The following is a 13,678-nucleotide window of genomic DNA, read 5'->3' as shown; positions in this document are numbered from 1 at the left end:
ATCAATAAGAGTGCTCTCTTCGACCATTGTTCTGTTTTTTCTTTTCTTTCCTCTCTTTTTCCCCTAGAATTGTGTTGCTATTTCAGATCTTATAACAATAAACAGTATTCTTCACATATTAGACTGTCTAAGAGAGTCAACAATATGAATGGCATGTTCATCCTTCCATCATTTGTTAATGTTCATTGTGCTCAAAGGTTCAAATCTACCAGGTCAGTTTTCCAAATGCTGATTGGAAATACCACTTAATGTGCATCCTATGCAATAGTGTCCCACTTCAATTTCAGCACAGGTTTTACATTTTAGTTTCTGCTCATAATCTAAATAAACATAGTGTTTCCCAGCTTAGATTTATTTCAGGCATGCTCTCTCCAAAGGATTTAAAAATTAAAATGCCTCTATAGCAAAAGGGAATGTTTATCCATTTAAGATGCTTAGAAATATAAGGAGTAATCATCTTTCTTTTCTGTGCAATACAGCTCTTGAATAACAGAGAAGAACATTTTGAGCTATATTTAACAAGTAGCTTGTTTCAGCTTCGATATTAGCTTGATTTACCATCTGCAGAATTACCAATAACATGATGCATTTATTACCCGTAAAAGCTATTAGCAGGTCATTTTGTTCAGTTCATCATATGTGTCTTGAGACACAATCTGGCGTCTAACAGATTTTCATACATTGATGTCGCAGAGAATCAGACTGTTCTTTAATTGATTGTTTCTTGCTAGACTCCTTTTGATTAAAACAGGTTATGCTATTTGCTTTTAGTTCCACATTTCTCCACTTCAAAGTCTGGCCATGGAAAGAAGAAATTATTCTCATTTCTCTAGATTCTTTTAATTCTAAATAAATGTATACATTTAAAAGACTACCATAATCAAGGGATTTAAAAATGACTTTCGATTTTCCAATCTATGACTCCCTCCACAAGAATACAATCCTTACCGTGCCTTTAAAAAGCAGATTTATCTTTTCCTGCCAAGTCATCGAATTTTGAACCTCAGAACCTCAAGTGAGTTCAGATCACAGGGACCAAAGGGAACAGGAAGGGCTCCCTCAAAGCACTCTTTCCCTCACAATTTGCACAGACACAGACAAGCAAAGCTGAATCGTGGTGATAGTGTTGTATCCTTCTCCAGAGGGAAAAGAAAAAAGGGTCTTTTGCTAAACTGGTTTTAGAAGGCCTAACTTTTATTGTTCATCTTAGCAAAGAGATTGGGAAGCTCCTGAGACGGCCCCATTCCCTGAAAAAAAAATTAAAAAAAAAAAAAAGAAAATGAAAGAAAGAAAATTCCACAAGCTATGTGAACTCAAGGGAGATAGGGTCGGTGGTCCTGTCGCAGGCCTCTTACCCACATTCCCCACACAGTTAACACCATCAAAATGAAAAGAGCAGCAATCAGATCAGGACTCATCAATAGGAATGAGTAGCAGCTTGCAGCCTCAAAACAAGAGCCTAATTCAGCACTCAAAAGGGTTTTGTTTGCCTAATGTCAGAAACAAACATAAAACTTTCTATCATGTGACATTCATGACACCAGAAGAGAGCAGTCACCCTTCCCTTAGGCTTCTGTCTGCCACAGACAAAGGCCATCAATAGCGTCTTTGTATTCCACCTCAGCTTTCTGCCTTCCTTGGTGAGTCAGCCACTCATTCCCAACTGTCATCTACTCCTTCCAGGTAAAATTCCAACTTTCCCTGTCATAAACATCCAGATTTCCAGATGCAGTCCTTCACAAAATAGTATTCCAACCAACAGTACTCTGGGAGAATTAAGAATTTCACCAGAAAAGAAAAAATCATTTTGATTCTTACTTGAAAATTTTCTGTTGTTTCCATAACATTTTGTGAAATATTGACACTTTTAAATCATTTTCATCCACAAGAAATAAAGAAGCACACGAGTTTTATCATTTTAGCACTGATTAACTCCTTAGAATTCACATTATACCCAGCAAAGTTTAGCCGCTTGGTGATTCTAAAAGAAGTTTAATGATTTTAACTCGGAAGCTACTCTTCAGACCCAGTGATGCACTAAGAAAAATTATTTTTAAAAAAAAATAAATTACTTTTGCACTAAAATTTATTTAAAATCAAGTTGTGCCGATCATTTAAAATATAGCACTAAATTTAATAGGAAATCTCTTGGTGGATGTTTAGTATAAATTGAAAAGCATAAATGGTCTAAAAATAGCTTTAAAACATTATATAGGCACAGGAGTCAGTTATCATGCTTAAGTGATGAGAGTTTAATAGTATTCTCTTGCATTAACCTTACACTCTGATGGTGAGAAATGCCTTCATCTTATTCTACAAATAGATAAAAATAAACATTTAGATTTAACAAATCTGATGACTTATTTAGAGGCTCCTTACCTATTTGTAATATTTATGAAATTCAATGAGGTGGATTTTTATGGTCGAGTTCATTAGCCTTCAAATGCATAATAAATGGTGTGCACTTGGGACAATTCATTGAAGTATAGTCTCATCTCCTTTCATGAAATGCTCCAATTTTTATGACCATAAAATTAACAAACAGCAACAATCACACTATTTTATTGATGAAATACTTCAGAAATCGACACTAACATTCTTTGTTAGTCAGCTCTTTAGGAATGAGTATAAATGCTAGTCATGAAAATATACCTATTTCAAAGTCAATATAAATGACTAAAATGTACCATTATTTGTTTTGGAATGAAAACAAGTCACTTTTTCCAATGAATCCATTACGGGAAGTTATATTACAGACATATTTGCTTCTAGCAAGACTGACACGAAGTGGTTTATATTTAATACAAAAGTAGGCAGTTAAATGAATGGATTTAAAAAGAAATATTCTCTTTTTTAAAATATTAAGCTGTCCTAGATGAAAATATAAACTTTTTTTGCCAGAATCCCATTGAAAGAGGGCGGGGAATGAAATCAACATTCTTTGAAGTACTTTTCAATGTTATCTGTTCTAATTCCGAGTACAGTGTTATAATATCTGTAGACTGTATTTACCAGTTCTGCACCACTCATTTTGATAAAGACAAGATTGGCCAAATATTTTAAAATAGCAGTTGTACTCTGAATCATTCCATCTGACATGCAAAGCAATCAATTATTAAAAATTATAATTAATCACATATGACACAGAATTTCTAAATAGGTTCATGTTGATCTGATCTGATAGGGAAGGTCATTTTATTAGTCAGGAGAAACAAAATGTATATATATGTACATATATATATATATATATATATGCACACACAGAGACGTGTGTGTGTGTGTGTGTGTGTGTGTGTGTGGGGAGAGAGAGAGAGAGAATTGTTATGATATAAGAAATTATCTCATGCAGTTATGAAACTTGAGTAATCCTGAGATCTGTGATCAACAAGATGGAGAACCAGGAAAGCCAGTGTTGTAGTTCGAGTCTGAGTCAGAAAGTCGAAACTTGGGAGAGCTGATGGTGTTTTTCTTGTTAGAGCCCAGGAATCTGAGAAGCAAGAGAGCTGAAGAGTCTATGTATAAAAACAAGAGAAGATCAATGTGCCAGCTTGAAAACAATAGGCAGAGGAAAAGCACATTGTATCTGAAACAACCTTTTTGTTCTATCTTCAGATGAACTAGTCTTCAATGAATTGGACGAGGTCTCATCACTGCACTGGGGAGGGTGGTCTGCTTTACTCAGTCCATGGATTCAAATATAATCTCATCTAGAAAAACACTTCTAGATGCACACAGAACAATGTTGACCGGATACATGGGAACCCATGGCCCAGTCAAGTTGACACAAAATTAACCATCATATTAATGCACTATAATTTTCTTTTATTCAATTATATCCTTAAATAAAAAGTCAGATCAAATAATTCACCTTAAATTCTAACAAATTTTACCATGGATAGGTCTGTCCCCAACTTTGGTAAAATGTTCCATTGCTTCTAGGAATTTTAGCATTGTTGGATAAATATCAGTATACCATTTTTTTTTTCTTTTTATCAAAGAGAGAAAGTAAGATTTCTAATTTCTTACACAAGTTGTATTTATTCTCATAATGGATGTCCATTTCTTCTTATGCATTCTGATAATTGGGTAGGGGATGGGCAAAGCAGCAAGATTTCTTATTTCTATTTTTTGTAAACTTCTATGTTACACAAAAACTGATGTAAATATGACTTTTTCTTTTAACAGTCTGCTTATATTATTTTCCTTTGACTCAGCATATGTTGGCAACACAAACTATGCCAACCAACAATCATGATGGTATTTAGATGGGAATCAGCCACAATGGTACCTCAATAGCCCCAGAATGGCATGCTGGAAAAAGCACTGAGCAGGAAATAAAATAACCCAGAGTTTCTTAGCAACTGTGAGTTTGGGGGGTCCAGTTAACTATAATCACATTATTTATTGAGTCCTTGTGGTCATGCCATGTACTCTTTTATAATCTCTTACTTTTTATCTTTTAGAATTCTCCCTACAATCCTATCAGATATGTTATTTTCCCTGTCTTAAAAATGATGACCAGTAAAGTGGGTGAGAAGTAAAATGTGAATTGGGCTCTTGTGCCCTGCCTTTGACCCTTAGGGCCATTCGCACAATCCTTGCCTATAGAACCTAATAGATACATAACATAGACATGCTCTTGAAGTTAACTGTTCTGGAAGTTAGAAGTTTTACTTTCTCCCTTTGATAAAAAAAAAATCAAAGAAAAAATAATGGCTTACTGATTAACTGTTCTTGGACGGTGTCTCCCAAGAGCTCAGGAGTGAGACAATGCAGCCATGTTCAGAGGAAAGATTAGATTATGAGAGCTGTAAGCTAAACAGTAGGTTAATTCATTTGATGGATTAATAATTTTAAGGATCATTGTACTGGGAGGTAACTGTTGGCAGGAAACATGTCATTGGAGGAAGTCAGTCACTCGGAGTGTCTTTGGGGTTTATATTTTATTCCTGGCTCATTTTGTACCAGAACTCTCACCCTTCCCCACCTCCTCCTTCCTGGCTGCCATGAGCTGACCACTTTCCTCCTCCAAGATCTTCCATCACAATGTTCTGCTTCACCTCAGTCTCAGAGCACTGGAGTCAGCCAATCAGGTACTGAAATTTCTGAAACATTGAACCTGAAAAAACTTTTCTTCCTTTCAGTTGTTCTTGTCAGGTATTTTGGTCATAGCAACAAAAAGCTGAGTAAAACATTACCTCTCACTCTTTACCTTCTATGAACCTTTTCCACTTTGGATTTTCCATACTCAAGTTAATCACATTAGTTAATCTAATCATATTACTTCTTATTTATTCACTTTAATTCTGTTTTTAGATAAGTGACCAACACTTGACCAACCCTAAATTAGTTAGCACTCTCATCTTGTGTATTTTCCTCCTGTTACACACACACACACACACACACACACATACACACACATATTTTTTTTTAAAAGAGAGAGAGAGAGAGAGAGAGAGAGAATTTTAGTGTTTATTTTTTAGTTTTTGGTGGACACAACATCTTTGTATGTGGTGCTGAGGATCGAACCCGGGTCGCACGCATGCCAGGCGGGCGCGCTACCGCTTAAGCCACATCCCTAGCCCCACACACACATATTGATTGAGGTAGTTGTTTTCTATAAAGTCCCCACAAAACATATTTAGCAAATACTAAACTATTGCTCTTAGGGGAAATATTGTGTTAGGTTCCTGTAAGCCTTTGGTTACAACATTTTCAACTGATCAGTAAATAACTTGTTTTATGTGTGTTTCTCTGTAAGTCAACATATTCAGTATCCAGTGCCAATTTATTAACATTGAAATCACAGCCAACCATACTATATAACTCATGCATGAATGAGTTATATAGCACAAATATTTTCTCTGAAAGGCACATCACAGTTTTCTTGCCCTTAAGAACACACTAGACAACACTTTACCACTGTGGTTGGTGCCATTTTAAAATGAAAACTCCCCGACAAAAAAGAACAAAAAATCAAAGACCATAGCACTAAATATTCCATGAATGAGACATTCATTTTTGAGATGAGAACTGATAGAAGAAGGCAGAGCATTTCCTTGTTTGTCCTCAACTCTGAAATGTGTGTCACATGACTTCATTTTTAATTGCTCTGTACATGTGCAGATCTGCAAAGACTGAAAAGGCATCATGAGTATTGATTTGGGGTTTATAAATAAATTGTACAAAATAGGAAAATTTGCAAATACAGAATCCACAAAACATGAGTATCAGTAGTGTACATCTCATCTCTGATCTGTCTATCTCTCTTGCATTTTCCCATTGTTTCTCTTTTGTCTTCTATAGAAATAAGTAAATGAGTGAAAAATACAAATTTCCCTTTCTACCTTTTTCATGTACTCCTTAATTATTTTCTTCTGCTTCTCAGTGTCTTTAGGGCTATTCTACACACACACACACACACACACACAAACACATACACACACACAGAGTCATTGATTCCAAATTGATTCAGTACATAACTATGTTGTCAACAATTTTGTAATGGCTGATTACAAAATGTAATTATTTATATTTTTTATAATTATTTTAAATTATGTTTTGTATTGCATGATTTTTGTTTGACAAAAAAAAATATTCTTGATAACACAGAATCAAAGGTAGGCCCAGGAATTATTACTTTTTTCTTTATTTTCCTGACCTCTATATCACCTCATACTATACCAAGGTAAGAATGCCTATATTCTTGATTTTTTTAAGCTTCAAATTACTTGCATTTAATTTAGAAATCTGTTCTTTGTTGGAGACTAGTTGAATTTACAAAAGCAATTACAACGGTTTCCTGTGACTTTGAAGGATATATATAGTTGTGTTAATTAAGTAGAAGAGGAGAAGGTGGATTGCCAGTGATTTTCCACTGGAAAAAAACAATTGTAGTCCTATGTGCAGCATTAATTGCTACATAGGGTAGGAGATTAATATTTTTAACATTTTAAGTGGTTTTGCATAAATGTTAGCAATAAGCAAGCCATTTTATGTCTTATTGGTTTGCATTTTTAATAATATTGGAATATGAGCTTTCCCATAAAGGGAAGATTGCAACAAAACTGAAATAGTGTTTCAACCTTGCTAGTTATGTGCAAACTGACCCTGTGTACCCTCTTTGGGGAACACTCAAAGACCATGGTACTGTTGAAAAAAAGAGGAGGAGGTAATTTATTTTTAATTTTTCTTACATTTGTGAATTTAGTGCTGGGAAAAGGCTCACAGCACTGGCCAAAGACTCCAAGGAATAGATGCCATGAACACTTCATGCCTCCTCTTTTTTATTACATTAGATTCTGGTTTTTTTTTTTTAAATAGATTATTAAGTTAGTAAAACCATACCCAAATATAAATTGGTATATTTGGTTGTACAAAAGTAACATTTACAAGATTCTTCATTACTAAATGGGAGAAATATTATGAAAATGTAGAGATTATTATTAATTTATTCACAACAATGACAGCCTCTGCCATGTGCCAACCCTTGTTGTAGAATTGGGAAGACATTGGCGAGCATAACAAACAGGGCTCCTTTGGTGATAGTTACATTTCATGGACATAAGGTTGGTTGTGATAGGACAGACCATAAGAAGTACAATATTTTCAGATTATGCTAGAAAGAATAGCAAACAGGGTGGTTGTGTGAAGATTGCTTTAAAGAATGAAATCCAGGAAGCCTTCTCTCAGGTGACATCAGATTACCAAGAGTTGCATGCCATGGAAGAAACAGGAAGCCATCATAGGATGTAAATAGGGGAAAGGCAAAATCTGATATTCATTCGTAAATGAAATTGTCCCACAAGAATGGACAAGAGAGGGCATCATGGGGAAGAGTGGACAAAAGATTCAATTTTAAAAATCTTATTCATTTTAAGCCCAGGTCAAACTGAAGCTGTGACATTTGTTCCTTCTTGTCAGTTCTTTGGTTATTTTATTTAAAATAACACCTCTATAATGGGGTAAACACAGGTTTCTCTCTCGTGTGCCTAACTGGAGGAAGACTGAACAATGGCTTCATGCTGTTGTCCCTAGAGCATAGCTGATGCTCAGTTAGCACTTGCTAAATTGAAGGTAACCAAATTCAGACAGCACTCTCTAGTCCTAGGAAGCTCTTAACACTAAGACAATATGCAAGTAACTGATGGTTGAAAATGAGTAGCCTCAACAAATGTGGATTTTGAAAATCATCTCATGGTTACCTGAAAGGCAAAATGAACCCTTGAATAGTGGGAGCCAACCCCAGATTCCCTCATTTGCTATTCTTAACAAGTGTTAGTTTGAATGAATTCTGCCCTGATCTGCATTTAGATGACAGTATATGTTTCTTGCACTAGATGTCAATAAATGACAAGGTTCACCCCCCAAATTATCTTTCATGAATAAAAATTTCTTTTTTTACCCCCATTATAAGAGGAAATTTTGTTCATCAAACCTAAAGAAACTACACCTGTGTGCAAAGCTTGATTTCAGCATCATGGAATTCGAGAATTTTCAACAATGAAAAGATGCTAGTCTCTTCTGCTTTCTGAACTTCAGTTTATTGATTCCTGTTATGGTTTGGATGTGAGGCTTTCCCGGAAAGCTCAGTGTGAGACAATGGAAGAAGGTTCAGAGAAGAAATGATAGAATTATGAAAGTCTTAACCCAATCAGTGATTAATTCCCTGATAGGGATTAACTGAGTGGTAACTAAAGTGGTGGGGTGTGGCTAGAGGAGGCGGAATTGGGGGTGTGGCTTGGGGGTATATATTTGTATCTGGCAAGTGGAGCTCTCTTTCTGCTTCCTGATGTTTGTGTGCCCTGCTTTCCTCTGCCATATTCTTCTGCCATGATATCCTGCCTCACCTTGAGCCCGAGGAATGGAGCCAACCTCTTATGGACTAAGAACTCCAATATCATGAGCTCCCAAATAAACTTTTCCTCCTCTACAGTTTAAACTGTGACGTAAAAAGAAAAAAAAGTCATAAGTCCAAGTGTTATAGTCCAAGGATTATATTATAGAAAATCTCATAGCTTATTTATCTTTCATTTCCCAGTAAAGTTAAAACTGAAATGGAAAATAACTAAGAATTTTCTTTCCCACAAGTCTTCAGTGTAGGGTTTCTCCAATCAAATATGTCTCTTGGCAAATGGGAAGAAATACGGTATATAGGGCATGACATCTGATCTCATGAAGGTCAAGTGGTATATGAGTATTTCCTTTCAATGTTCATGCTTTAAGCTACCTTACAAAAATTCAGCATCATAGCATCACTGAACTCTTAATTTGTAATTGTTACTGGGTTACAGAAACTTATATTTCCCTGTTGAGATAACTTGAACATCAGTTTCTGTCCTGAAGCTGCTCATTGACTATAGTAGTCCTACATTATTTTAATATCCAGTTCTTATCAGGGATACAAGAAGGGAGGTGGGGCTTTTTAAATGTTAATTAGTGTTACATGTGTGAAAACGAAAAATAGACTTAACAAATAGGTCACCTTTTTCTGCCTGGAGCAAAGATGAGCTAATACAGAGTTTCTGGGGAATTTGAATGCTGATGTTGTGAAGTTCCCCTGTTTCTCAATACAAAATCTAAAAGGAATCAAAAAGAGATGCTTAACATTTTACATCAAGGGAATACATAGCACTAGAAGAAGAATCAGTTTAAGTAGGATATTTAAAGAATAATTAATTTTATATTTATTGAACATAGCATATTTTCAACTTCATGATACTGTTATATGCTAATTAATACAGGCCTTGTGACCTGTGGCAAATTCAAAATTTCTGTGCAGAAAGACTTTTGAAGCAACACTTAAAGAGTGAGCACCGTGTCTTTTAATAAGCCAATTTAGAGTTAACTGGTAACTGGAGGTGGGTGGGTTCGGATTAAAATGTTCTTATAACTATGGAAAGGAAATCATCTAATCCCTCTTTTTATCTATAAAAAATGGGAGAAGACAACAAGTCCTATCTTAACTCTGTAAGTGGAATTCAAAAAATTTAACCATGGGACTTTAGGTCTGTATTCTTATGAAGTAAGTAATGAGCCAGAGAAACTAACAGGCTAGAATTCCTGAATCTGGGAGCCAGTCACCATTTCCAATACAGGAATTATATTGTCTTGGAGTTTTACTATATAAAAATACTTTTTCATAAGGTGTTTTGAAGACTGTATGGGACAATGCATATAAAACACTTAACAGAATTGTCTAGCACAGAAAACAACAAAATTGCAATTTCTCCACCTTTATCTCCTCCTCTCTTTTTCTTCTTCTACTTGCTCTACAACAACAACAACAAGAAACATCTAACACTCTTGACCATTCAATCATTCTGGAAACACCTTAGTGCCTAGTTTTCCATGATACCACATAGTCATAGTCTCCTTTCATATCTCTGACATTTCTGTCTCTGTAAAGAACTTCTTTCTTTGACACTGCTTTTTATTGGTAGTATTCATGAGGATCCCATTCTTGGCCCACTGATAATCTTATTCAGTATATTGCCTACAGGTGGGCTTTTAGTGTTTCTGGTTCCTACCACCACCAATGTGCTGAGATTCCCAGCCCCCGTTCTCAATCATGACTCATTCCTTCAACAAATCTAAAATGAAACTAATTGTGGCCCTCTTGAACCTTAAAGTTTTTCATACCCTGGTGTCACTCCTTTAATTAATTACCATGCTCTGATAACTTTATCTCAATCTGTGCCTCCCTCACTACTATTTTTATAAATGACCAGATTCAGACCCTATCTTCTCTTTACTGTGCATGAGAGCAATACCAAAATTCAAACTTAAAGAGTTCTTGTTCTTGACATACTTCAGTGACAGCATCAGAGTTCCTCCACTGACCTGCAGTTCCCCATTTAATATGGCTTCTACCCACCTCCCAGCCTCTTTCTCAAGCATTTCCAGGCATTTCTTGATTCATCGAATTTGAATATGTATTTCTACTTATAAACAAAACATTTGCTTCTCTTGTTTCAGCTATCCCAAAGCTCTCCTCCAGTCTCTAGCATGACCTTTGACTGACTAACTTTTTCTATATCTTAGGAGAATATAGGAGTCATGTCTTTCAGAAAGATTGTCCTGACCCACCAGAATGGTGAAACTGCTCTTATTTGTACTAATAAGCAATTAGTACATTGCATTTTCATTTTCATCCCTAACTAAACTAAGAGATTCTAGACTTGAGGAAGAATTCACCCTCATTTACAATAATTTACCAGTTTCTGATACAGTACATGGTGTGTATGAAATATTCATAAATGCTTTTAACTATGTTAATAAAATTAATGCAAAATGAACCAAAATTCCCCAAACTCCTTTTTGAGTTACAAATCATAAGTAGTTTAGAGAAGACACAATCCTAAGTTTTCAGAAGTTTACTATGTTCTTAGTCAATATTCTTAGAAACTTAAAAGATTAACAGAAAACAAAACTGCAATGCAAACGATATGCTTTATAAGACATAAGTGCAAATATATTAGACATTACACAGTGCAGTGGTATCTAAATAATGTCATAAAATTATTTTAAGATTGTTATTTTGTGCACATTCAAAAGTTGAAAAATTAATTTCTTCTTTATTCTCCTAAGGATACCTCTAACAATTCAGCAGTCATTCACACTAAAAGCTTAAAGGCTATAGAATGTGCTGCTTAATTTATTTGAACTCAATTCAGTTCAAAAAATATTTATTAAAATTATATTCCGTGTAAGAACTAGTTTAGATCCTTTAATGGGCACCATGGTAATGGTGTCTGCCCAATATGGGCTTATACTATGGTAGAGATGTTTGGACATTGTATAAATAGTATAAGGCATGATAAGCTGAAAACCATAGAAGTATTTCAAAAATGTGTCAGAGATAATCAAAGAGAGCAGATCGATTTAGGAGGACCAGAAATGACATTATGGAGAAACTGGAATGAATCCTCCAAAGCAAGTCATATAAAAGAAGATTCAGGGCTGGAGTTGTGACTCAGTCTTATAGTGCTTGCCTCACATGTGTAGAACACTGGGTTTGGTCCTCAGCACCACATAAATAAATGAAATAAAGGTATTGTGTCCATCTACAACTGAAAAAAAATAAAAAAGAAGATTCAGTTTATTTCTTTAATTTTGATCTGGTGTTACTACATATAGAAGTACCATGGACAAAATACACCTTAATTTTGTGTGGTAATAACAAACAGACCTACAATCAGTAGGTTGTATGGTTTAGAAAGTCTTTCATTCAGTTTCATAATGTTTTATAGTAGTGGAAATTATATCTGCTTTATTTGGTCATTGTGATGAACTCAAATGAATATGTTTAGTATCCAGGAGACATACAGAATAGGATGTTAGGTGTTTTGGTTATTGTTTCAACAACTGCACTCAGAGTATTTATTAATGAACAGACTTCACTCTGAAATAAAGTCTCTAACACTATTGTATTTGGATTTATTTTGCTCTTCATTTTTAATGTCATTTGAGTTGAAATCATAAAAATGTCACTTAGAATGTTTACAGAAATCAAAGGTGATTCCAAGTAAATCTATTCTAAGAATTTTATAGTTGAAAAGAATCTTATAAATCGTTTGTGTCAGCAGCTTCATATTAGAACAAAGAAAAATGAATTTATTAAAACGTGTTCATTTCCTTTACAATAAAATTTACATGAGACAACAACAAACCTTCAGATTGCATTTGAGGACACATTTTGTATTAATTATAAGATGTGATTATCCCTATTCTGCTTTATCTGCTCCATCAGAGCAGAACTAAGTATCACTTCTCCAGAAGAAATTGAAAAGTCCAAGAAACTCTTCAGATGCTATCACAATGGAAGAGCAACTGGAAAATTATCACTAAGATCTTGTTGAAGGACCACAAATTGTTCTTCAGTGCAAGGGGAAAAAATCATGTAGATACAAAGATGACTCCTTTACATTTTAATGGCGATTATGAGGCAAATCTTTTGCATTTCTCAAAATAAAGGGGATTTTAGTTCAAAATAAGAATAAATTTTCTAAACTTTGGAGCAGTCTAAAATTGGCCATTTTGTCAGATCATTAAACTAGAAAATATACTAGAATATTTGACAATTTACTAATAGCCTAAACTTCTCTGAATTCACAAAACTAATAATATTAATTATTTCCAAGGCAAAAGGCTCAATATAAAATTTATTTATTCTTCCCTGTTCTTACATTTTCTTTTTTTAAAATTTTTTTGGTAGTTCTAGATGGACAGAATGCCTTTATTTTATTTGTTTATTTTTATGTGGTGCTGAGGATCAAACCCAGTGCCTCATGCATTCTAGGCAAGCAAGCACTCTACATGCTGAGCTACAGCCCCAGCCCTCTTACATTTTCAATATGACATATTAATTATTTTTAAAGAATTAGTTCTCAAAAATTTCTTTTAAGTTTCTAATTATATTGAATTAGATTAACTTAACTCACAATAAATGGCCTTTTATTTTATTTAAGCTTAAAGCACACATGTTCTTTTGTTATCTGGACAGTAGAGTCATATTGTAGAAGGGAAAACACAAGCATAAAAAATACTCCTTTGGGCTGGCAGGAAGCCTAGTGTTAGAGTACATGCCTAGCATTGTGTGTACACTTAAAAATTCCTTGGAACCAAGTATGGTGGCACACACCCATAGTCCCAAGTATGAGAGTCTAGGATGGAAGGA

This window comes from Marmota marmota, unplaced genomic scaffold (genome assembly GCF_001458135.2).
Source record: "Marmota marmota marmota unplaced genomic scaffold, marMar, whole genome shotgun sequence".
Classification (NCBI taxonomy): Eukaryota; Metazoa; Chordata; class Mammalia; order Rodentia; family Sciuridae; genus Marmota; species Marmota marmota.
This window is presented reverse-complemented; position numbering follows the sequence as displayed.